General features: G+C 49.5%; 1 long non-coding RNA gene across 2 annotated transcripts; it reads right to left on the reverse strand.

Moving 5' to 3' along the window:
* Positions 1-32: 32 nt before the first annotated feature.
* Positions 33-24,651, reverse strand: LOC117348455. Of its 2 annotated transcripts, XR_004536989.1 has the most exons (7): positions 24,463-24,651; positions 22,691-22,995; positions 20,672-20,727; positions 2,922-3,027; positions 2,511-2,775; positions 1,261-1,342; positions 33-278 (listed from the first exon to the last, which is right to left on the reverse strand). It is a non-coding gene; the product is annotated as an uncharacterized LOC117348455 (long non-coding RNA). The 2 variants fall into 2 exon arrangements; XR_004536990.1 differs by lacking the exon at positions 20,672-20,727.
* Between the last annotated feature and the right edge of the window lie 1,188 nt (positions 24,652-25,839).

A 25,839-nucleotide genomic window follows, 5' to 3' on the forward strand; every position in this document is an offset into this window, starting at 1 on the left:
GATGGCTTCGTCGATGAAAACCTCATCCTCCCTGATGCTCCTCAAGCGCTGCACCTCCTCCCTGAGACTCCATAGTTCCAGTAGGATGTCCTTGTTCAGCTGCTCCATCTCCTCTGTCTGCGTAGAAACTGTGACGTGGTTTAGGGGGGCGGTCTCGGTCTGCACAGCAACCTCTGCCCTCCGTCCAGTGCCATCCTTCTCCTTCTGCACCATCCCCTGGATCTCGCCGGACGTTGGCGTGATGAACTGGATGGTAGTCTTGGTACTCCTCGTCCTCCCTGCCATATCCAAAGAAAGAGAGATTAGGTGTAAAATAGAAAAGCAATGAGAATAACAGAAACCCGTGCAGAACTTATACCTTGAACGGGGAGACCTTGACCAGGACTTCAGCGGAACGAGATTTGGGAGTAATCATTAGTGCAGACATGAAATCTGCCAATCAGGTGGAGAAGGCTTCCTTAAGGGCAAGGCAGATGCTGAGTTGCATCCGTAGAAGTTTTGTCAGCAGAAAGCCTGCTGTCATTATGCCATTGTACAGGGCCATGGTGAGACCTCATCTGGAATACTGCGTGCAATTCTGGAAGCCACACTACCGCAAAGACGTGCAGAGGGTCGAGTCGGTCCAAACAATGGCCACCAGAATGGTCTCAGGGCTTAAAGGTCTCCCGTACGAAGCAAGACTAGACAATTTGCAGCTCTACACTCTAGAGGAGCGCAGGGAGAGGGGAGACATGATTGAGACGTTTAAATACGTCACCGGACGTATAGAAGTGGAAGATAACATCTTCCTTCTTAGAAGCCCCTCAACCACAAGAGGGCACCCGCTCAAACTCAGGGGCGGAAAATTTCACGGCGACACCAGGAAGTATTTCTTCACGGAGCGAGTGATTGATCGGTGGAACGGGCTTCCAGTGCAGGTGATCGAGGCCAGCAGCGTGCCAGATTTTAAGAATAAATGGGACGCCCATGTGGGATCCCTAAGAGGGTCAGGGCAAAACACTAGCTAATCTTAAGGGGAGGGTCTATAGTGGGCAGACTTGATGGGCCTTGGCCCTTTTCTGCCGTCATCTTTCTATGTTTCTATGATGTTCAGACTCCAATGGTATAAGGTTTATACTAAGCCAGCATTTTTCTTTATTAATTAGTAGTTCGCTCTTCCATCAAATTACCAAAATAAAATTAATATACGGGTTTTAATTTGTGCCCAATCAATGAGGAATCTATTAATTCCTGTAGTAACATAATTCAGAAATAGCTTACCTTATCTGTAGTTATCTCTGAAGGCATTCCATATCTGGAGACAGTTCATTCAGTGGCATTGTAATCACTTACCCACGTGTTTCTGTAATAATTGTAAATTCATAAATAAAAGATGTGAAATACCACAACTATTAAATTGCAAATTCATTAATATCTAAATGAGAAAATTAAACTTTCCATTTGAATGAACTACTGTCGCTATAGAAGGTCCCTATCCTAAAGAGCTTATCTGTCAAAAGTTTAACCTAACACTCTGCTCAGTGTCAGCTCTGCCGTACAATTGATAATTGTCAGCATGTTCTGTTGGCTTAACCAGCGTCAGCAAAAGCCTATGGAAGATTACATCCATCGTATCATAATAGTAACTCCATTTTATGAAGACAATTCACACCCCATATAATATTCACCAGTATTTTAACCAATTTACAGAAAGATATGGGTACATAACTTCTATTGTTGTTATTTTCTAAACCAAGTCTCAAATTTATAAATATAAGAGGTTATAAAGATAAGAGGTTAAAATCCTTATCCTCTCTCTAGAACAGGGGTGTCAAACTCAATCACATAAGGGGCCAAAATCTAAAACACAGGCTAAGTCGCAGGACAAATTTTTTTATTAAGATACTTAGTCATAGTAGAAATATAGATCCTTCCTTACCCTTAGACACCAGTGGCACGGTCAGGCACTTGTGTAGAGCGCCCTGCTCCAACCTAGCCTTGCAAAAAAAGCTACTGTGGGAGGGGGTCTATGTGAGCTTTGGGGGGGGTGGGGGTTTGGGGTTTGTGGGGGGGTCTAATGACATATGCATAGTCAGCATGTAACTGTGAGCATATACTTTATAAAGTTGCCCTGAGTCTGGAAGAGCATTCATTGTATTTCATAATAACCTAGATTATGAAGACTTTCTGAAGAAATGGAATCACCTCAGGAAAAATGAAAGGGGAACCTTTCAGTTATATGAATTTGCCATAAATTAAGCACCAAATCCTGTTGATTGTGGGCGATTCCACCATCCCTGGGGTCAACCTCCAATTATGCTTTAAAAGACAATGCTACCCTTCTTAATCTCTGATACTTGACTGGAAGGGTTCTAGAGTAGACAGGAGCTGCCATCTCTGTTTTGATGGAAGAGTAGGACAGATGGAAACCCAGGTGTTAAGGTTTTATGAAGTGAGCAAGTGTATTTATTACAAGCTGTCACTGGGCTAAAGTCCTGGCCTTACAATCACTATATAACACATATGCATACCTATGGTATTCTGCATCCCTTGCAGTTTTCAAAATGAGGTCGAGACCTGAGGAACCAGTCAGATTGGCATTGGAAGGGCAGCGCAATCATGGCCATCACAGGTTGTCCACTCCAGAGTTGAATGGTATCTATGATGAGCTTCAAGAGCCAGGCAAAGAGGAGGATGTACCAGGAAGAGGAAAACCCAAGGGTACAGCTCCGTTCCAATACTGTCGGTACCAGCTCTGACAAACCCTTTGCTGAAATGGCTAGTAAGTCAGAGGCCCTGAAAAAAAAAACAACACAAAAAACCCACAGTGAAGATTCCCTGGTCAGTTGCGCTTAACCACTACTTGAATAAAACAATCTGCTCTATTCAGTACATCCTGTAGGCTTTCACAACACTGATGGAGCATCTGCGGAGATAGTTACGCATTTTTTGTAGTGGCTGTCTCCACCTGAGTCTTTGCTTCCTTCCTTTCCTTTCCTGTCCTCCTCCTCCTCTTTTCTGTCCATCTTCTGCCACTCTTAAGGCTGCCTAGAACAGGATAAGACATGAGAGGTTTGTTTCCCAGACTTTACTCAGACGAGTCTTCTGCATTTGTGTTTCATAAGTAACAAATCATCAAGACCAGATGATATTTACTCAAGATTTCTAAAAGCACTCAGTTCTGAAACTACAGACCTACTTCTACAAAATAAGCAGAACACAACACAAATCGGGAATGCGTTAGCACATTTTCCTTAAATATGAGCAACAGAACCATGTCAAGGTCCATTCCCATGTCTTATGGCATTCACACACATTCATACCTGGAGGCACCTATTCTCCTTCCCTTGCCTTACTTGGCTAGAAGAAAACAGTGGCACCGAAAGTGCCATCTTTACTGAGACACCACTGTGGGAGAAGCAGGTGCCTTCACACTTTCACATACACTTGCACACTCACATGTACACACATGCATACTCTAGAGGTGTATTGAGGCCAGCAGGGCTATAATACAGCTCCAGGTTTATAAAATATAAGAGAAACCCAAAAACACTCTGGAGTGACAATGTTCCTAAATGGACTTTATTTGAAAGTGTCAAAGTTCCAAAGGTACACTGAAATCATCCACATAAAATAATTCCATCCACATAAAAATAAATCATCCACATAAAAACTTTAAAGGACCTAGTACGCTAGGGATACAGGACCCAACACGGTCCGCGTTTCAACAAAAAGTCTTCTTCAGGGATCCCTGGGGGTCCTATAAAGGTGAATACGTGGGAAACAATTGTGTGGTGAGCCAGAAGTGAGACACTGCTTGCATTTGCAATAGAAAGAACAATAATGTGATTTTTCAAAGTAAAGCACTATGAACATCGATGCTAAAACTCAAGCTGTAGTCTCCCTACTCAAAAGATCTTGAAGCAATGGGCCGGAAATTGCCTGATGATGTCACAAGCAGGGAAGACACAACCTGAATTTACTCATCCATCTTCTATAAGAAACCACTGGAAGGGCAAAACCAAAACAAAATATTTTCACCCTTGGCTCCTTTGGAAAGAACATGGATGCTAAAGCTCAAACTGTATTTTCCCTGTTCAAGAGATCATGAAGCAATAGACCAGAAATTGCCTGAAGATGGAAGACACAACCTGAATTTCCCCATCCATCTTCTATAAGAAACCACCGGAAGAGCAAAAACAAAACAAAATATTTCTACCCTTGGCTCCTTTGGAAAGAACATGGATGCTAAAGCTCGAGCTGTATTCTCCCTGCTCAAGAGATCATGAAAAAATGGGCCAGAAATTGCCTGATGATGTCACAAGCAGGGAAGATACAACCTGAACTTTCCAATCCATCTTTCAATAAGCAACTATGGAAGGGCAAAAATAAAAATTTCTTCCCAAATAGGTCAGCACAGTGAGGATTGATTCCAATGGTGAGGCTGCATTTTTTTTGCTCAGGAGATCATGAAGCAATGGGCCAGAAGTTGCCAGATGATGTCACAAGCAAGACAACTATAACCTGAACATTTTCATCCATCTTCAATATGCAACCACTTAAAAGGGTAAAGATAAAAATATTTTCTCCCTTAGCTCCTGGTTAGGAGAGCATCAGACAATGGTCCAAAAATTGCCTGATGATGTCACAAGAAGGAAAACTACAACCTGAGCTTTCTCATCCTTCTTCAATATGCTGCCACCGGGAATGCAATAATAAAAATATTTGTTCCCATAGTTTCTGCATCAAGAACATGGATGCTGAAGGTCAAGCTGATTTCAAATAACACAAGCTGCTCCAAAACTTTCTTTTTCCTGTTAAGTTTTTAGCTGTAGAATTAATAGATACAGAGTCCTCCCATAGAACTGTGTAGGGGAACATTTCAACACAGCAAGACCCCTGAGGGAGAGTGTGGCACAGTGGTTCAAGCTACAGACTCAGCACCCTGAGGTTGTGGGTTCAAACCCACGCTGCTCCTTGTGACCTTGGGAAGTCACTTAATTCCTCCGTTGCCCCAGGTACATTAGATAGACAGGGAAAAATGCTCAAGTACAAGAATACATTTATGTAAACAGCATCATCCCCCTGCTACTGGAGACGGCCTCAGCTCCCTTCTGATCTCACCTCTTAGTTCCGTGCCCAGGAAATGATGTCAGAAAGGGGCCGAGGCTGACGCAAGCAGCAAGTAGAAGATACTACTTGAACACCTGTCCCCACGTACCTCTTCAAAGATTCACCTGTGTAAGCAGCTTGATGCCCCTGCTGCTGTAACCGGCCTCAGCTCCCTTCTGATCTCACCTCCTAGTTCCGTGCCAAGGAAATGATGTCAGAAAGGGGCCGAGGCTGGCGCAAGCAGCACATGAAAGATGCTACTTGAACGCCTGTCCCCCATGTACCTCTTGAGAGTTTCGCCTGCGAAACCAACATCATCCCCCTGCTGCTGGAGCCAGCCTGAGCTCCCTTCTGATCTCACCTCCTAGTTCCGTGACCAGGAAATGATGTCAGAAAGGGGCCGAGGCTGGCACAAGCAGCACATGGAAGATGCTACTTGAACGCCTGTCCCCATGTACCTCTTGAAAGATTCGCCTGCGTAAGCAGCATCATCCCCCTGCTGCTGGAGCAGGCCTCAGATCCCTTCTGATCTCACCTCCTAGTTCCGTGCCCAGGAAATGATGTCAGAAAGGGGCCGAGGCTGGCACAAGCAGAACATGGAAGATGCTACCTGAACACCTGTCCCCAAGTACCTCTTGAGAGATTTCGCCTGCGTTTGCAGCATCATCCCCCTGCTGCTGGAGCAGGCCTCAGATCCCTTCTGATCTCACCTCCTAGTTCCGTGCCCAGGAAATGATGTCAGAAAGGGGCCGAGGCTGGCACAAGCAGCACATGGAAGATGCTACTTGAACGCCTGTCCCCACGTACCTCTTGAGAGTTTCGCCTGCGTAAGCAACATCATCCCCCTGCTGCTGGAGCCAGCCTCAGCTCCTTTCTGATTTCACCTCCTAATTCCGTGCCCAGGAAATGATGTCAGAAAGGGGCCGAGGCTGGCGCAAACAGCACATGGAAGATGCTACCTGAACGCCTGCCCCCAAGTACCTCTTGAAAGATTTGTCTCGTAAGCATCATCATCCCCCTGCTGCAGGAGACGGCCTCAGCTCCCTTCTGATCTCACCTCCGAATTCCGTGCCCAAAAAATGATGTCAGAAAGGGGCCGAGGCTGGCGCAAGCAACACGTTGAAGATGCCACTTGAACGCCTGTCCCCAAGTACCTCTTGAAAGATTCGGCTGCGTAAGCAGCATCACCCCCCTGCTGCTGGAGCCAGCCTCAGCTCCCTTCTGATCTCACCTCCTAGTTCCATGCCCAGGAAATGATGTCAGAAAGGGGCCGAGGCTGGCACAAGCAGCACATGGAAGATGCTACCTGAACACCTGCCCCCAAGTACCTCTTGAAAGATTTGTCTCGTAAGCAACATCATCCCCCTGCTGCTGGAGCCAGCTTCAGCTCCTTTCTGATCTCACCTCCTAATTCCGTGCCCAGGAAATGATGTCAGAAAGGGGCCGAGGCTGGCGCAAGCAGCACGTTGAAGATGCTACCTGAACGCCTGTCCCCAAGTACCTCTTGAGGGATTCGCCTATGTAAGCAGCATCATCCCCCTGCTGCTGGAGCCAGCCTCAGCTCCCTTCTGATCTCACCTCCTAGTTCCGTGCCCAGGAAATGATGTCAGAAAGGGGCCGAGGCTGGCGCAAGCAGCACGTTGAAGATGCTACTTGAACACCTGTCCCCACGTACCTCTTGAAAGATTCGGCTGCGTAAGCATCATCATCCTCCTGCTGCTGGAGCCGGCCTCAGCTCCCTTCTGATCTCACCTCCTAGTTCCGTGCCCAGGAAATGATGTCAGAAAGGGGCCGAGGCTGGCACAAGCAGCACATGGAAGATGCTACTAGAACGCCTGTCCCCAAGTACCTCTTGAAAGATTCACCTGCGTAAGCATCATCATCCCCCTGCTGCTGGAGCAGGCCTCAGACTCCTTCTGATCTCACCTCCTAGTTCCGTGCCCAGGAAATGATGTCAGAAAGGGGCCGAGGCTGGCGCAAGCAGCACATGGAAGATGCTACTTGAACGCCTGTCCCCATGTACCTCTTGAAAGATTCACCTGCATAAGCATCATCAACCCCCTGCTGCTGGAGCCAGTCTCAACTCCTTTCTGATCTCACCTCCTAGTTCCGTGCCCAGGAAATGATGTCAGAAAGGGGCCGAGGCTGGCGCAAGCAGCACATGAAAGATGCTACTTGAACAGCCTGTCACCACGTACCTCTTGAAAGATTTCGGCTGCGTAAGCATCATCAACCCCCTGCTGCTGGAGCCAGGCCTCAACTCCTTTCTGATCTCACCTCTTAGTTCCGTACCCAGGAAATGATGTCAGAAAGGGGCCGAGGCTGGCACAAGCAGCACATGGAAGATGCTACCTGAACGCCTGTCCCCACGTACCTCTTGAAAGATTCGGCTGCGTAAGCATCATCATCCCCCTGCTGCTGGAGCCGGCCTCAGCTCCCTTCTGATCTCACCTCCTAGTTCCGTGCCCAGGAAATGATGTCAGAAAGGGGCCGAGGCTGGCGCAAGCAGCACATGGAAGATGCTACTTGAACGCCTGTCCCCACGTACCTCTTGAAAGATTCGGCTGCGTAAGCATCATCATCCCCCTGCTGCTGGAGCCAGGCCTCAGCTCCCTTCTGATCTCACCTCCTAGTTCCGTGCCCAGGAAATGATGTCAGAAAGGGGCCGAGGCTGGCACAAGCAGCACATGGAAGATGCTACCTGAACACCTGCCCCCAAGTACCTCTTGAAAGATTTGTCTCGTAAGCAACATCATCCCCCTGCTGCTGGAGCCAGCTTCAGCTCCTTTCTGATCTCACCTCCTAATTCCGTGCCCAGGAAATGATGTCAGAAAGGGGCCGAGGCTGGCGCAAGCAGCACGTTGAAGATGCTACCTGAACGCCTGTCCCCAAGTACCTCTTGAGGGATTCGCCTATGTAAGCAGCATCATCCCCCTGCTGCTGGAGCCAGCCTCAGCTCCCTTCTGATCTCACCTCCTAGTTCCGTGCCCAGGAAATGATGTCAGAAAGGGGCCGAGGCTGGCGCAAGCAGCACGTTGAAGATGCTACTTGAACACCTGTCCCCACGTATCTCTTGAAAGATTCGGCTGCGTAAGCATCATCATCCTCCTGCTGCTGGAGCCGGCCTCAGCTCCCTTCTGATCTCACCTCCTAGTTCCGTGCCCAGGAAATGATGTCAGAAAGGGGCCGAGGCTGGCACAAGCAGCACATGGAAGATGCTACTAGAACGCCTGTCCCCACGTACCTCTTGAAAGATTCACCTGCGTAAGCATCATCAACCCCCTGCTGCTGGAGCCGGCCTCAGCTCCTTTCTGATCTCACCTCCTAGTTCCGTGCCCAGGAAATGATGTCAGAAAGGGGCCGAGGCTGGCGCAAGCAGCACATGGAAGATGCTACTTGAACGCCTGTCCCCATGTACCTCTTGAGGGATCCGCCTATGTAAGCAGCATCATCCCCCTGCTGCTGGAGCCAGCCTCAGCTCCCTTCTGATCTCACCTCCTAGTTCCGTGCCCAGGAAATGATGTCAGAAAGGGGCCGAGGCTGGCGCAAGCAGCACATGAAAGATGCTACTTGAACAGCCTGTCCCCACGTACCTCTTGAAAGATTCGGCTGCGTAAGCATCATCATCCCCCTGCTGCTGGAGCCAGGCCTCAGCTCCCTTCTGATCTCACCTCCTAGTTCCGTGCCCAGGAAATGATGTCAGAAAGGGGCCGAGGCTGGCACAAGCAGCACATGGAAGATGCTACTTGAACGCCTGTCCCCACGTACCTCTTGAAAGATTCGGCTGCGTAAGCATCATCATCCCCCTGCTGCTGGAGCCGGCCTCAGCTCCCTTCTGATCTCACCTCCTAGTTCCGTGCCCAGGAAATGATGTCAGAAAGGGGCCGAGGCTGACGCAAGCAGCACATGGAAGATGCTACTTGAACGCCTGTCACCACGTACCTCTTGAAAGATTCGGCTGCGTAAGCATCATCATCCCCCTGCTGCTGGAGCCGGCCTCAGCTCCCTTCTGATCTCACCTCCTAGTTCCGTGCCCAGGAAATGATGTCAGAAAGGGGCCGAGGCTGTCGCAAGCAGCACGTTGAAGATGCCACTTGAACGCCTGTCCCCAAGTACCTCTTGAAATGATTCGGCTGCGTAAGCAGCATCATCCCCCTGCTGCTGGAGTCAGCCTCAGCTCCCTTCTGATCTCACCTCCCAGTTCCGTGCCCAGGAAATGATGTCAGAAAGGGGCCGAGGCTGGCACAAGCAGAACATGGAAGATGCTACCTGAACACCTGTCCCCAAGTACCTCTTGAAAGTTTTGCCTCGTTTGCAGCATCATCCCCCTGCTGCAGGAGACGGCCACAGCTCCCTTCTGATCTCACCTCCGAATTCCGTGCCCAGGAAATGATGTCAGAAAGGGGCCGAGGCTGTCGCAAGCAGCACGTTGAAGATGCCACTTGAACGCCTGTCCCCAAGTACCTCTTGAATGATTCGGCTGCGTAAGCAGCATCATCCCCCTGCTGCTGGAGTCAGCCTCAGCTCCCTTCTGATCTCACCTCCCAGTTCCGTGCCCAGGAAATGATGTCAGAAAGGGGCCGAGGTTGGCACAAGCAGCACATGGAAGATGCTACTTGAACGCCTGTCCCCACGTACCTCTTGGAAGATTCACCTGCGTAAGCATCATCAACCCCCTGCTGCTGGAGCCAGCCTCAACTCCTTTCTGATCTCACCTCCTAGTTCCGTGCCCAGGAAATGATGTCAGAAAGGGGCCGAGGCTGGCGCAAGCAGCACATGAAAGATGTTACTTGAATGCCTGTCCCCATGTACCTCTTGAGAGTTTCGCCTGCGTAAGCAACATCATCCCCCTGCTGCTGGAGCCAGCCACAGCTCCCTTCTGATCTCACCTCCTAGTTCCGTGCCCAGGAATTGATGTCAGAAAGGGGCCAAGGCTGGCGCAAGCAGCACGTTGAAGATGCTACTTGAACACCTGTCCCCACGTACCTCTTGAAAGATTCGGCTGCGTAAGCATCATCATCCCCCTGCTGCTGGAGCCAGCCTCAGCTCCCTTCTGATCTCACCTCCTAGTTCCGTGCCCAGGAAATGATGTCAGAAAGGGGCCGAGGCTGGCACAAGCAGCACATGGAAGATGCTACCTGAACGCCTGTCCCCAAGTACCTCTTGAAAGATTTGTCTCGTAAGCATCATCATCCCCCTGCTGCTGGAGCCAGCCTCAGCTCCCTTCTGATCTCACCTCCTAGTTCCGTGCCCAGGAAATGATGTCAGAAAGGGGCCGAGGCTGGCACAAGCAGCACATGGAAGATGCTACCTGAACACCTGTCCCCAAGTACCTCTTGAAAGATTTGTCTCGTAAGCAACATCATCCCCCTGCTGCTGGAGCCAGCCTCAGCTCCTTTCTGATCTCACCTCCTAATTCCGTGCCCAGGAAATGATGTCAGAAAGGGGCCGAGGCTGGCGCAAGCAGCACGTTGAAGATGCTACTTGAACGCCTGTCCCCAAGTACCTCTTGAGAGATTCGCCTGATGTAAGCAGCATCATCCCCCTGCTGCTGGAGCCAGCCTCAGCTCCCTTCTGATCTCACCTCCTAGTTCCGTGCCCAGGAAATGATGTCAGAAAGGGGCCGAGGCTGGCGCAAGCAGCACGTTGAAGATGCTACTTTAACACCTGTCCCCACGTACCTCTTGAAAGATTCGGCTGCGTAAGCATCATCATCCCCCTGCTGCTGGAGCCGGCCTCAGCTCCCTTCTGATCTCACCTCCTAGTTCCGTGCCCAGGAAATGATGTCAGAAAGGGGCCGAGGCTGGCACAAGCAGCACATGGAAGATGCTACTTGAACGCCTGTCCCCACGTACCTCTTGAAAGATTCAGCCTGCGTAAGCATCATCAATCCCCCTGCTGCTGGAGCCGGCCTCAGCTCCCTTCTGATCTCACCTCCTAGTTCCGTGCCCAGGAAATGATGTCAGAAAGGGGCCGAGGCTGGCGCAAGCAGCACATGGAAGATGCTACTTGAACGCCTGTCCCCATGTACCTCTTGAAAGATTCAGCCTGCGATAAGCATCATCAATCCCCCTGCTGCTGGAGCCAGCCTCAGCTCCTTTCTGATCTCACCTCCTAGTTCCGTGCCCAGGAAATGATGTCAGAAAGGGGCCGAGGCTGGCGCAAGCAGCACATGGAAGATGCTACTTGAACGCCTGTCCCCAAGTACCTCTTGAAAGATTCGCCTGCGTAAGCATCATCATCCCCCTGCTGCTGGAGCCGGCCTCAGCTCCCTTCTGATCTCACCTCCTAGTTCCGTGCCCAGGAAATGATGTCAGAAAGGGGCCGAGGCTGGCACAAGCAGCACATGGAAGATGCTACTTGAACGCCTGTCACCACGTACCTCTTGAAAGATTCGGCTGCGTAAGCATCATCATCCCCCTGCTGCTGGAGCCGGCCTCAGCTCCCTTCTGATCTCACCTCCTAGTTCCGTGCCCAGGAAATGATGTCAGAAAGGGGCCGAGGCTGGCGCAAGCAGCACATGGAAGATGCTACTTGAACGCCTGTCCCCATGTACCTCTTGAATGATTCGCCTGCGTAAGCATCATCATCCCCCTGCTGCTGGAGCCGGCCTCAGCTCCCTTCTGATCTCACCTCCTAGTTCCGTGCCCAGGAAATGATGTCAGAAAGGGGCCGAGGCTGGCACAAGCAGAACATGGAAGATGCTACCTGAACAGCCTGTCCCCAAGTACCTCTTGAAAGATTTTGCCTCGTAAGCAGCATCATCCCCCTGCTGCAGGAGACGGCCTCAGCTCCTTCTGATCTCACCTCCTAATTCCGTGCCCAGGAAATGATGTCAGAAAGGGGCCGAGGCTGGGCGCAAGCAGCACGTTGAAGATGCCACTTGAACGCCTGTCCCCAAGTACCTCTTGAATGATTCGGCTGCGTAAGCAGCATCATCCCCCTGCTGCTGGAGCCAGCCTCAGCTCCCTTCTGATCTCACCTCCTAGTTCCGTGCCCAGGAAATGATGTCAGAAAGGGGCCGAGGCTGGCACAAGCAGCACATGGAAGATGCTACTTGAACGCCTGTCCCCACGTACCTCTTGAAGATTCACCTGCGTAAGCATCATCAACCCCATGCTGCTGGAGCCAGCCTCAACTCCTTTCTGATCTCACCTCCTAGTTCCGTGCCCAGGAAATGATGTCAGAAAGGGGCCGAGGCTGGCGCAAGCAGCACATGAAAGATGCTTACTTGAATGCCTGTCCCCATGTACCTCTTGAGAGTTTCGCCTGCGAAAGCAACATCATCCCCCTGCTGCTGGAGCCAGCCACAGCTCCCTTCTGATCTCACCTCCTAGTTCCGTGCCCAGGAATTGATGTCAGAAAGGGGCCGAGGCTGGCACAAGCAGCACATGGAAGATGCTACCTGAACGCCTGTCCCCACGTACCTCTTGAAAGATTTCGGCCTGCGTAAGCATCATCATCCCCCTGCTGCTGGAGCCAGCCTCAGCTCCCTTCTGATCTCACCTCCTAGTTCCGTGCCCAGGAAATGATGTCAGAAAGGGGCCGAGGCTGGCACAAGCAGCACATGGAAGATGCTACCTGAACGCCTGTCCCCAAGTACCTCTTGAAAGATTTGTCTGCGTAAGCATCATCATCCCCCTGCTGCAGGAGCCAGCCTCAGCTCCCTTCTGATCTCACCTCCTAGTTCCGTGCCCAGGAAATGATGTCAGAAAGGGGCCGAGGCTGGCGCAAGCAGCACATGGAAGATGCTACTTGAACGCCTGTCCCCACGTACCTCTTGAAAGATTCGCCTGCGAAAGCAACATCATCCCCCTGCTGCTGGAGCCAGCCTCAGCTCCCTTCTGATCTCACCTCCTAGTTCCGTGCCCAGGAAATGATGTCAGAAAGGGGCCGAGGCTGGACACAAGCAGCACATCGAAGATGCTACTTGAACGCCTGTCCCCACAGTACCTCTTGAAAGATTTGTCTCGTAAGCATCATCATCCCCCTGCTGCTGGAGACGGCCTCAGCTCCTTTCTGATCTCACCTCCTAGTTCCGTGCCCAGGAAATGATGTCAGAAAGGGGCCGAGGCTGGCGCAAGCAGCACATGAAAGATGCTACTTGAACAGCCTGTCACCACGTACCTCTTGAAAGATTCGGCTGCGTAAGCATCATCATCCCCCTGCTGCTGGAGCCGGCCTCAGCTCCCTTCTGATCTCACCTCCTAGTTCCGTGCCCAGGAAATGATGTCAGAAAGGGGCCGAGGCTGGCACAAGCAGAACATGGAAGATGCTACCTGAACACCTGTCCCCAAGTACCTCTTGAATGATTCGCCTGCGTAAGCAGCATCATCCCCCTGCTGCTGGAGCAGGCCTCAGCTCCCTTCTGATCTCACCTCCTAGTTCCGTGCCCAGGAAATGATGTCAGAAAGGGGCCGAGGCTGGCACAAGCAGAACATGGAAGATGCTACCTGAACACCTGTCCCCAAGTACCTCTTGAAAGATTTGCCTCGTTTGCAGCATCATCTCCCTGCTGCTGGAGACGGCCACATCTCCCTTCTGATCTCACCTCCTAGTTCCGTGCCCAGGAAATGATGTCAGAAAGGGGCCGAGGCTGGCGCAAGCAGCACATGAAAGATGCTACTTGAACACCTGTCACCACGTACCTCTTGAAAGATTCGGCTGCGTAAGCATCATCATCCCCCTGCTGCTGGAGCCGGCCTCAGCTCCCTTCTGATCTCACCTCCTAGTTCCGTACCCAGGAAATGATGTCAGAAAGGGGCTGAGGCTGGCACAAGCAGCACATGGAAGATGCTACTTGAACGCCTGTCACCACGTACCTCTTGAAAGATTCGGCTGCGTAAGCATCATCATCCCCCTGCTGCTGGAGCCGGCCTCAGCTCCCTTCTGATCTCAACTCCTAGTTCCGTGCCCAGGAAATAATGTCAGAAAGGGGCCGAGGCTGGCGCAAGCAGCACATGGAAGATGCTACTTGAACGCCTGTCACCAAGTACCTCTTGAATGATTCGCCTGCGTAAGCAGCATCATCCCCCTGCTGCTGGAGCAGGCCTCAGCTCCCTTCTGATCTCACCTCCTAGTTCCGTGCCCAGGAAATGATGTCAGAAAGGGGCCGAGGCTGGCACAAGCAGAACATGGAAGATGCTACCTGAACACCTGTCCCCAAGTACCTCTTGAAAGTTTTGCCTCGTTTGCAGCATCATCCCCCTGCTGCAGGAGACGGCCACAGCTCCCTTCTGATCTCACCTCCGAATTCCGTGCCCAGGAAATGATGTCAGAAAGGGGCCGAGGCTGTCGCAAGCAGCACGTTGAAGATGCCACTTGAACGCCTGTCCCCAAGTACCTCTTGAATGATTCGGCTGCGTAAGCAGCATCATCCCCCTGCTGCTGGAGTCAGCCTAAGCTCCCTTCTGATCTCACCTCCCTAGTTCCGTGCCCAGGAAATGATGTCAGAAAGGGGCCGAGGTTGGCACAAGCAGCACATGAAAGATGCTACTTGAACGCCTGTCCCCATGTACCTCTTGAGAGTTTCGCCTGCGAAAGCAACATCATCCCCCTGCTGCTGGAGCCAGCCTCAGCTCCCTTCTGATCTCACCTCCTAGTTCCGTGCCCAGGAATTGATGTCAGAAAGGGGCCAAGGCTGGCGCAAGCAGCACGTTGAAGATGCTACTTGAACGCCTGTCCCCACATACCTCTTGAAAGATTTGTCTCGTAAGCATCATCATCCCCCTGCTGCCGGAGACGGCCTCAACTTCTTTCTGATCTCACCTCCTAGTTCCGTGCCCAAGAAATGATGTCAGAAAGGGGCCGAGGCTGGCGCAAGCAGCACATGAAAGATGCTACTTGAACGCCTGTCACCACGTACCTCTTGAAAGATTCGGCTGCGTAAGCATCATCATCCCCCTGCTGCTGGAGCCAGCCTCAGCTCCCTTCTGATCTCACCTCCTAGTTCCGTGCCCAGGAAATGATGTCAGAAAGGGGCCGAGGCTGGCACAAGCAGAACATGGAAGATGCTACCTGAACACCTGTCCCCAAGTACCTCTTGAAAGATTTGCCTCGTTTGCAGCATCATCTCCCTGCTGCTGGAGACGGCCACATCTCCCTTCTGATTTCACCTCCTAGTTCCGTGCCCAGGAAATGATGTCAGAAAGGGGCCGAGGCTGGCGCAAGCAGCACATGAAAGATGCTACTTGAACGCCTGTCCCCCATGTACCTCTTGAGAGTTTCACCTGCGTAAGCAACATCATCCCCCTGCTGCTGGAGCCAGCCTCAGCTCCTTTCTGATTTCACCTCCTAATTCCGTGCCCAGGAAATGATGTCAGAAAGGGGCCGAGGCTGGCGCAAACAGCACATGGAAGATGCTACCTGAACGCCTGCCCCCAAGTACCTCTTGAAAGATTTGTCTCGTAAGCATCATCTACCCCTGCTGCAGGAGACGGCCTCAGCTCCCTTCTGATCTCACCTCCGAATTCCGTGCCCAGGAAATGATGTCAGAAAGGGGCCGAGGCTGGCGCAAGCAGCACATTGAAGATGCTACTTGAACGCCTGTCCCCAAGTACCTCTTGAAAGATTTCGGCTGCGTAAGCAGCATCATCCCCCTGCTGCTGGAGCCAGCCTCAGCTCCCTTCTGATCTCACCTCCTAGTTCCGTGCCCAGGAAATGATGTCAGAAAGGGGCCGAGGCTGGCACAAGCAGCACATGGAAGATGCTACCTGAACGCCTGTCCCCAAGTACCTCTTGAAAGATTTGTCTCGTAAGCAACATCATCCCCCTGCTGCTGGAGCCAGCCTCAGCTCCCTTCTGATCTCACCTCCTAGTTCCGTGCCCAGGAAATGATGTCAGAAAGGGGCCGAGGCTGGCACAAGCAGCACATGGAAGATGCTACTTGAACACCTGTCCCCACGTACCTCTTGAAAGATTCACCTGCGTAAGCATCATCAATCCCCCTGCTGCTGGAGCCGGCCTCAAGCCCCTTTCTGATCTCACCTCCTAGTTCCGTGCCCAGGAAATGATGTCAGAAAGGGGCCGAGGCTGGCGCAAGCAGCACATGAAAGATGCTACTTGAACAGCCTGTCCCCACGTACCTCTTGAAAGATTCGCCTGCGTAAGCAACATCATCCCCCTGCTGCTGGAGCCAGCCTCAGCTCCCTTCTGACCTCACCTCCTAGTTCCGTGCCCAGGAAATGATGTCAGAAAGTGGCCGAGGCTGACACAAGCAGCACATCGAAGATGCTACTTGAACGCCTGTCCCCACATACCTCTTGAAAGATTTGTCTCGTAAGCATCATCATCCCCCTGCTGCCGGAGACGGCCTCAACTCCTTTCTGATCTCACCTCCTAGTTCCGTGCCCAGGAAATGATGTCAGAAAGGGGCCGAGGCTGGCGCAAGCAGCACATGAAAGATGCTACTTGAACACCTGTCACCACGTACCTCTTGAAAGATTCGGCTGCGTAAGCATCATCATCCCCCTGCTGCTGGAGCCAGCCTCAGCTCCCTTCTGATCTCACCTCCTAGTTCCGTGCCCAGGAAATGATGTCAGAAAGGGGCCGAGGCTGGCACAAGCAGAACATGGAAGATGCTACCTGAACACCTGTCCCCAAGTACCTCTTGAATGATTCGCCTGCGTAAGCAGCATCATCCCCCTGCTGCTGGAGCAGGCCTCAGCTCCCTTCTGATCTCACCTCCTAGTTCCGTGCCCAGGAAATGATGTCAGAAAGGGGCCGAGGCTGGCACAAGCAGAACATGGAAGATGCTACCTTGAACACCTGTCCCCAAGTACCTCTTGAAAGATTCGCCTGCGTTAGCAGCATCATCTCCCCTGCTGCTGGAGACAGGCCTACATCTCCCTTCTGATCTCACCTCCTAGTTCCGTGCCCAGGAAATGATGTCAGAAAGGGGCCGAGGCTGGCGCAAGCAGCACATGAAAGATGCTACTTGAACGCCTGTCCCCCATGTACCTCTTGAGAGTTTCGCCTGCGTAAGCAACATCATCCCCCTGCTGCTGGAGCCAGCCTCAGCTCCTTTCTGATCTCACCTCCTAATTCCGTGCCCAGGAAATGATGTCAGAAAGGGGCCGAGGCTGGCGCAAACAGCACATGGAAGATGCTACCTGAACGCCTGCCCCCAAGTACCTCTTGAAAGATTTGTCTCGTAAGCATCATCATCCCCCTGCTGCAGGAGCCAGCCTCAGCTCCCTTCTGATCTCACCTCCTAGTTCCGTGCCCAGGAAATGATGTCAGAAAGGGGCCGAGGCTGGCGCAAGCAGCACGTTGAAGATGCTACTTGAACGCCTGTCCCCAAGTACCTCTTGAGGGATTCGCCTATGTAAGCAGCATCATCCCCCTGATGCTGGAGCCAGCCTCAGCTCCCTTCTGATCTCACCTCCTAGTTCCGTGCCCAGGAAATGATGTCAGAAAGGGGCCGAGGCTGGCACAAGCAGCACATGGAAGATGCTACTTGAACGCCTGTCCCCACGTACCTCTTGAAAGATTCACCTGCGTAAGCATCATCAACCCCCTGCTGCTGGAGCCAGCCTCAGCTCCCTTCTGATCTCACCTCCTAGTTCCGTGCCCAGGAAATTGATGTCAGAAAGGGGCCGAGGCTGGCACAAGCAGAACATGGAAGATGCTACCTGAACACCTGTCCCCAAGTACCTCTTGAAAGATTTGCCTCGTTTGCAGCATCATCCCCCTGCTGCTGGAGACGGCCACAGCTCCCTTCTGATCTCACCTCCTAGTTCCGTGCCAAGGAAATGATGTCAGAAAGGGGCCGAGGCTGGCGCAAGCACAAGCAGCACGTTGAAGATGCTACTTGAACACCTGTCCCCACGTACCTCTTGAAAGATTCGGCTGCGTAAGCATCATCATCCTCCTGCTTCTGGAGCCGGCCTCAGCTCTCTTCTGATCTCACCTCCTAGTTCCGTGCCCAGGAAATGATGTCAGAAAGGGGCCGAGGCTGCCGCAAGCAGCACATGAAAGATGCTACTTGAACGCCTGTCCCCCATGTACCTCTTGAGGAGTTCGCCTATGTAAAGCAGCATCATCCCCCTGCTGCTGGAGCCAGGCCTCAGCTCTCTTCTGATCTCACCTCCTAGTTCCTGTGCCCAGGAAATGATGTCAGAAAGGGGCCGAGGCTGGCGCAAGCAGCACGTTGAAGATGCTACCTGAACGCCTGTCCCCAAGTACCTCTTGAGGGATTCGCCTATGTAAGCAGCATCATCCCCCTGCTGCTGGAGCCAGGCCTCAGCTCTCTTCTGATCTCACCTCCTAGTTCCGTGCCCAGGAAATGATGTCAGATAGGGGCCGAGGCTGGCACAAGCAGCACATGGAAGATGCTACTTGAACGCCTGTCCTCATGTACCTCTTGAAAGATTCACCTGCGTAAGCATCATCAACCCCCTGCTGCTGGAGCCAGCCTCAACTCCTTTCTGATCTCACCTCCTAGTTCCGTGCCCAGGAAATGATGTCAGAAAGGGGCCGAGGCTGGCGCAAGCAGCACATGAAAGATGCTACTTGAACACCTGTCACCACGTACCTCTTGAAAGATTCGGCTGCGTAAGCATCATCATCCCCCTGCTGCTGGAGCCGGCCTCAGCTCCCTTCTGATCTCACCTCCTAGTTCCGTGCCCAGGAAATGATGTCAGAAAGGGGCTGAGGCTGGCATAAGCAGCACATGGAAGATGCTACTTGAACGCCTGTCCCCACGTACCTCTTGAAAGATTCACCTGCTTAAGCATCATCAACCCCCTGCTGCTGGAGCCAGCCTGAACTCCTTTCTGATCTCACCTCCTAGTTCCGTGCCCAGGAAATGATGTCAGAAAGGGGCCGAGGCTGGCGCAAGCAGCACATGAAAGATGCTACTTGAACGCCTGTCCCCATGTACCTCTTGAGAGTTTCGCCTGCGAAAGCAACATCAACCCCCTGCTGCTGGAGCCAGCCTCAGCTCCCTTCTGATCTCACCTCCTAGTTCCGTGCCCAGGAAATGATGTCAGAAAGGGGCCGAGGCTGGCGCAAGCAGCACATTGAAGATGCTACTTGAACGCCTGTCCCCACGTACCTCTTGAAAGATTCGGCCTGCGTAAGCATCATCAATCCCACTGCTGCTGGAGCCAGCCTCAGCTCCCTTCTGATCTCACCTCCTAGTTCGGTGCCCAGGAAATGATGTCAGAAAGGGGCCGAGGCTGGTGCAAGCAGCATGTGGCAGGCATGAGGTCAGAAACATGGATGCTCCATTGTAAGATTGTACCAACGAAGAACAACATGCAGTAGTGCGCTTTCTTTGGGTAGAGGGAGTGAAACCTGTGGAAATTCACTGTCAGATATTGACTCAGTATGGATATAGCACTCTGAATCAATGAAAGGTTTGAGTGTGGGTAGAAAAGTTTAAAGTGGGAAGAACAGGTGTAACCGACAAAAAGCGTCATGGTCGCTCATCAACATTGCACACACGAGAGCACACTGATAGGGGCGATGCCTTGATTAGAGAAGACTGACAGATAACGGTGTCTCAAGTGGCTATAAATTTGGATATTAGCTACGGATCTACATTTGCCATAATGCTTGATGACTTGGAATAGAGGAAAATCTGTGAACGATGGGTTCCCAAACAGCTTACCGATCAGCATAAGCAACAACGTGTGGAGGTCGTGACCCAGTTCCTGAGATGGTAGGAAGAAGATCCGAGTATTCTGGAGAGAATTGTCACTGGTGACGAGACATGGACGCATCACTATGACCCAGAGAGCAAAAGACAAAGCATGATGAAGTAAAGAAAGTAGTGCTTTGGGAGTAGCCGAAAAGCTTCTTTTCTGCAGGAATGCAGAAACTTGTTGAATTATACAACAAATGCATGGGGACTATGTGGAAAAGTGATATGTTCAATTGCTCACAGTTACTTCTATTAAAGCAATTAAATGTATTTTGCCTTTAGTTTTTGATTCGCCCTCGTACTTAATATGATCAACCAAGCAGGTGAAACTCTTTTAGTGATGATGGAGCCTGATGGAAGGCTAAAAAAGTCTTTCCAAGACTCAGAGATGAAGGAGAATACACAGAGGATGATGAAGATAAATTGACATTACTTAAATATTTCTTCTTGGTGTTCACGGAGACAAGTGAAGTAGACCACAATGATTTACCACATATTTTGCTCTTTGGAAGTGTATGAAAGTTTAGGAGTGTATTAAACTCTTCCATCAGCCAAGATGATTTTACTTCCTCTTCTTCTTCTACAAGCGTTTCCAGTTGGAGTAGGGACCAGCGAGGGAGTGGTGAAAACGTGTATCTTTAAAGTATGGTTTGTTGTTCTGATTGATCTTTGAAAAGTATATGGTTTTGCTATTTGGAAGTGAAAAGGTTTTGTTGCTTGGAAGTGTGATAGAACTTTAAGGATATACTGAAGTTTGGGAGTGTGATACATTCTTTAAAAAAGCTTCGATATATTTGGGGGCTAGTAGATGGGAGATAGGTTCAGAAGGATAAAAACAGCCATGGCACGAAACAGATAAAGGACAGAAGGGCTTCTCCTTCAGCTCTGAGGTTATGAGGGAATAGGGGGAAAGCGAAACTGTCATAGGCCTACCTTTGATGGATGGTCTTTCCACCATATGCCATTCCATTCACTCTGAAAAGTGCAGCCTGGATGAATAAAAATGAAACCTTTTACTTCTCTGACTTATCTCTTAGAGTTTTTGCTTTAACCTTCTCGTTCAAATACTTTCTTCTACTACCCCTACTCATTCACATGGCTACCTTTCACTCTTAGACTTTTCCATCTCAGTTTGACTCTATCTGACCATCATCTAATGGCTTTCACACTTAACCACAAAGTCTTTCCAAATCACCATCAACACATTAGGAATCTTCAGGCTATTGCCTCTTGCACTTTCATAACCCCAAACTCTCCTCTGCTTGAGATATTCTCTATCCTATCAGGTGTATAAAACGCCATCCTTTGCTGACCTGAATCTGCTACATATATTCCTGTGATTAAAATCCCATGCCCCTGCTGTCTTCATACATTCAAAATTCTTGCTGACCTCCTTCCAGTCTTGCTATTGCACTTGCCAAACACCCATTTAACAAACTGCTTGCCCCCAACTCTCGCCATTTCTGCCTCCACATACAAGGCCCTATCTCTTTACTTTCTGCCCAGACTATGACTTGAGTACTTCCATAAAATTAACAAATTGATCTTGAGTTCCCTATTAAGTCACTTCAATCTCCCCTTTCCACACATCATTTTTATGCCCTTATCCTTTATCTGTTGCATCTGACTCTTTTGATCATCATCTACTCCTTGTCACATTTGGGTTCTGTCTTGGCTTTCTTCTTATCTTTCCCATCACATGTTTAATTCATGCTCTGATAGATCCTTCTCCACTGCTATCCACCTATCAGTCAGCGTGCATTAGGGCTCTGTTTTGGAATCTCTTCTGTTCTTTCTATACAGTTACAAGATCCTTTATCCAAAATCCTTGGGACCAGTTTTTAGAATTATTTCAATATTAGGCAAACATTAAATACTTTAAGCACTTCAGACACAAACTTGTTCTAAGCTATTGCTAACTTTTACTAAACTGCGTTAAGAGGTTTCTTCCAATCACCACCCAAACCACATCCTTTTGCACTGTACATGTAGTAAATATTTACACATGTGGGAAATCCTATTTCATCTGGTCCAGTTTCAAGGAAAGACTCAAAAGGTGAGGGCTCTTCAGCTTGGAAAAGAGAAGGCTGAGGGGAGACAGGATTGAAGTCTACAAAATCCTGAGTGGAGTGGATCGATTTTTCACTCCATCAAAAATTACCAAGACTAGGGGGACACTCGATGAAATTGTAGGGAAATACTTCTAAAATCAATAGGAGGAAATACTTTTTCACTCAGAGAATAGTTACATTCTGGAACGCATTGCCAGAGGTTGTAATAAAGACAGAAAACGTAGCTGGTTTTAAGAAAGGTTTGGACAAATTCCTGGAGGAAAAGTCCATAGTCTGATATTAAGACACAGGGGAAGCCTCTGCTTAAAGGGGTCCCCAGACTCTGTATATCTTCATTAGAGGTCCCTGAAAAAATTTCATCAATTTCTGAGATGGTCAAGTGGGGAGCTCTGGACCACTTGACTTGGAATGACCATATGTGACCTATTGAGAGAAAAGGTGGGATATGTTGCTTATTTATACCACAAGATAGAGGGATATCAACTGCATAATTCTGCAAAATTTCGGCCTCAGATACGGACAAATTATGTCTTTTAACACATTTATCGATAAAAAAAAGTAATTAAGTACCTTTTAGGCACTTGTGGGGTTTTTAGGCTGGAGAACATGAAAAACATCACAGTTGTGGAAAAAAATTGTATAGTCCCTTTCTACTGATCCTACAATACACAAAACTTTCAAAATGAAAGCCACCCAAATTTACCCCTCCAAACTTTTATAGTCGTTGTCTCTGTTATTTGTTACCCCACTTTGCTAAAATCAGGTTTTACTTGGATATTTAATATACACCTGCAAATTATGAATAGGACTTCTAAAACATGGGCCCAGGAGTGGTTCAAACCTTACTGTTTGTGACATGTTAAGTGCTATTAAACCTTACCTTTAAACTGCACTTTGGTTTGTGTTCATCTGTAGCTCCTTACGTCCCAGTCAGGGTTCCCTGGCGTGCTAGCACTATTCCCACGCCTTTTGTCTGCAATGTTTTGGGGTGCAACCACGAGTGTTGGGGCTGCTTTATCCCTCTCCTGGTGTTTTTCCATGACCGGCACCTCTTTGTATCTCTCGTAGTGGCTTGGAGTCTTCATGTCGGCATTGAGACCCTTTGACCCTCTTTTGCTGCTGTGAGGTCATCATGGCACCCTTGAGTCTTGGAATTCTATTGCCTCTGTGGCAGATGCCTGCCTGCTAACAAGTTAAAAACAATTCAATAAAAATGGACGGAAAGTCCTACCGTTAGGGTGAGCAATTGCTTCCCTCATTGATTTTAATGGACCTGAAGTAAATGAAGGAAGCAAAGTTTCCCAAATCTAAAATCAAATCACAAGGCTGATTGACACATACAGAAACTAAAGTCGGGCCTTACCAATCAGGCGCTGCGTTTCACAGCAGCTCCTGATTGGTGAAGCCGACTTTAGTACAGGAAGAAGCGGTCGGAGCATACAGCAAGTGATTTCCTTCACTCGCCAGCACTCCGGCTACCCTCTTCTGTCTTTCCAGCTGTCCTCTCCTGGTTGGCGGTTCGCGGTCGGAAAATACTGTGAATGACCAGGACCTCCGACCGCAAATTCGCAAAGCAGCACTGTACAAAAAGGGCCTGAATTGACATCAATTAAAAACTTCTCAGCAATAGAGTCAATTGGAAATATTTAGACCATAGTTAATCTCTATTTTGCACATCTTTCTCATCCATCCATAATTCAATTACCATTAAAAAAATACATGAAGTAGACTAAGCAGCTCATTGTCAAAAAAGAAACCATCCAAAAAAGAGGCAGATACAGGTGTTTTTCTCACCAACCCCTTCCAAGTGTTTATTTTTGAAACTCATTTTCTAGACAGATTCTATGCTGTTCAGCTGCAGTGTATATAAATCTCAAGGTGTGGTTTGGCTGGGCCTAGGACGGGCTTATGATCTGGACATGTGCTTCCAGAGGGACGTAATAGGGTAGAGTACAGTACTGGGGTTTAAGAAAGGATTGGACAATTTTCTGCTGGAAAAGGGTTATAGAGGGGTATAGATAAGAGGATTACTGCACAGGTCCTAGACCTGTTGGGCTGCCGCATGACCGGACTGCTGGGCATGATGGACCTCAGGTCTGACCCAGCAGAGGCATTGCTTATGTTCTTATGGAGATCTTTCTGCAATAATTGAACATTTTAGAATACGTCCAGGGCACAATTTGGACCTCTGGAGCTAGATCTGTTTGAACAACGAATAAGTGCCAAAAAGGTACCCAATCTGGTCAATGACCTTCTCCCACCCACCCCCAAAGCTGTGAATGTGTTCTGCCCTGATATTATGTGAGCATCTGCTCAGTTTCTTGTATAAGAACAAGTGTTTGTAATAGATGTATAAGTTATGTGTGCTCTATCGACTTCAATTCCCTGAGAGCTAGGCTGCTTCCACAGAGCAGTCTGGGAGCGAGCAGTGGCCATATTGCAGAGCACACGGTTAGATGAGAACCTGAGTGTTGTATTCTCCCACCAGGGGATCCCAAGATCAGCCCCTTTTGTAAAAAAAATGCAGTTGGGAAGAGGTAAGATAAGGACACTAGCACTATTTCTGAAGCTGAAAAGGAAACATTTCATGTGTCTCTGCCTTCTGCCTGTGAAATGAAACAAATCACTGTTTATTGATCAAGCGGTTTGTACCTGGGGACAGTCGATGTCTGCATTTCTTCATCGTTTCTGTGTCAACACATCTTGCAATAAGCTGAATGAACTCTTTCTCAGCTGTCTATTTCAATTATCTTTAACCAGATGCTCCAAAACATATGGCCCAAACAGAAATAAAAAATTTAAAACCTATTTCCTCTCTGGCTCATTCCACATGAAAAGAAGCTGCACTGAAGGCTGAGAAGCACCACTTGCTTTAAAGTCACATGGTATCTCATCTTCAGATACAATCTCATTTGTTCATGATCATGTTATTTGATTTCTTCATGGTTAGAATCAAGAGAACATTAGGGCTGGAGGTGAATTCATACAAACATCTAGGACCATGAGTCAGCCGGAATGTTCTACTGCAGCATGAAGGAACTATGAAGGACTGTATTGCTCTAGACATGGGAATAAAGGAGGCCCAAAATCAGTGGCGTACTTAGGGTAGGACACCCGGAACCCATCATTTTTTGACGCACACATCGCCATGTAAAAAAATATTTTTAGTAATAACCCTTGCTGGTCCGATGTGTTACCTTCCATCAAGCTGGAAAAACTGCCGGCCTCAGCAGCGATTCTGCTCTGTTGCCCGCAATTCCCCCTCCTGCTTTCTGTCTGCTGCAATCCACCCAGGAAGAAACAGGAAGCTGCATCATTGGCAGACGTGGAAAGCAAGAAGGGGAGCCACAGGCGACGTAGCTGAATCACTGCCGAAGCCGGAAGATTTATCAGCTTGACAAGGGACATCGGACCAGACGAGAAGGCTGGGAACATGCTGGGCCATGGGGGCTACCCAGAGCCTTGGGGTTGGGCCATGACTCCAAGGCCATGTCTGGCACCTTGGTACACCACTGCCCAAAATTATATAGGAAGGAAAAGCATAAAATAATCCAATAAATCACCAAAATATTAATCTCTTCTGATATTCAGGGGGGTAATTCCAGATCAGAAGCCCACTCAAACATTTAAGTGGAGAAAAATATCTCATTAAAGCCCATACAGGCTACGACCATACTGCTAGCACAAACGTACAAGCAAACGCAGTGGTCATATACCAGTCATAGGTCGAAAAAACTCCACTTACCGGTACTCATTACATCAGGCAGTGATCCAATCCACCCCAAATAGCAGGAATTGCAGAGTCTAAGGTTTAATTCATAGGGACAAGCAAACACAGTCACAAATAGCAAGAGGCAGGAAGCCTAACTTTACCAAGGGAGCTCTTCTCTCTCAATGAGAGTTTCAAATTTATTTCAAGGATGCTCTTTCCCTGAAAACAGCGAAAGAGAGGTGTCGAGGCAATGGACTGGGCCTGGAGTAGTTCAATGAGCGTGCCTTGACCCCGCAATCAGTATGTAACATGGTTTG

Source organism: Geotrypetes seraphini, chromosome 14 (assembly GCF_902459505.1).
Source record: "Geotrypetes seraphini chromosome 14, aGeoSer1.1, whole genome shotgun sequence".
In the NCBI taxonomy this organism is placed as follows: domain Eukaryota; kingdom Metazoa; phylum Chordata; class Amphibia; order Gymnophiona; family Dermophiidae; genus Geotrypetes; species Geotrypetes seraphini.